This window comes from Arachis duranensis, chromosome 8 (assembly GCF_000817695.3).
Source record: "Arachis duranensis cultivar V14167 chromosome 8, aradu.V14167.gnm2.J7QH, whole genome shotgun sequence".
Lineage (NCBI taxonomy): Eukaryota > Viridiplantae > Streptophyta > Magnoliopsida > Fabales > Fabaceae > Arachis > Arachis duranensis.
In genome coordinates, this window is record NC_029779.3 from 38,834,096 (window position 1) to 38,835,015 (window position 920).

Below are 920 nucleotides of genomic sequence, written 5' to 3' on the forward strand. Positions count from 1 at the left end.
GTATGATGTATGAGAAATATGCATGTTGTGATATATGCTTGATTATTGGTTATGGTTGAATTGTGGGTTGAACCATGTTGATGGTGAGTATGATGTCGATTGTATACCATGATGATTTAGTGAAATTGATGTTGTTGAGAATTGGCATGAGGAAGAGTATATGATATGTCAATATGTTTGAGTTTGAGCCACTTGGGTGAAGTGAGTTAAAATGATGAGATAGTGATTTTGTAATTTGTGGTAAAGTGTCAATGTGTGAGTTGAGGAGGCTTGATGTTGAAATTGATGTATATTGATTGATTTCAAAGAAAAGGGATGAAATTGGCATGTTTTGATTGGTTTTGAAAAGAGTTGAAAATGGCATGTTTGAAAATGGCACTTTGTGGTTTTTATGAAAAACATGGTTTTCGGGCATAATTTGACGGGACATAACTTGGACTACGGATCTCCGTTTTGTGTTAAATCTATTTAGAAATGAAATTGGATCCGGGATGTCCATGCCGTTCGAAGAACAGGTGAAAAACGATTTAAAATGAGAAAGTTATGTCCGTTGGAAGATTGGGGTTTATATTGGTGAATTCTGCAGCTTTTAACTTAGAAAATTTTTAGCAGAATGACCCCTTGCGCGTGGGCGCACTTGGCGCGTGCGCGCCGTTCTTCCCGAAAATGCCATCCACGCGTGAGCGTGATGTGCGCGGGCGCGCCGATTGTGTTGCACCCAATGCCCAGCCATTTTCCAGAGACTTATGCCAGAACTGTGCCAGTGTTGTGCCTGGGGCACGAGAACACCCACGCGTACGCGTGGTTGACGCGTGCGCGTCGATTGGCAAATGTTTAATCCACGCGTTAGCGTGCATGACGCTTGTGCGTCGATGAAGTTTTTGAGGCCACCCACGCGTGCGCGTGGAGTGCTCGTACGC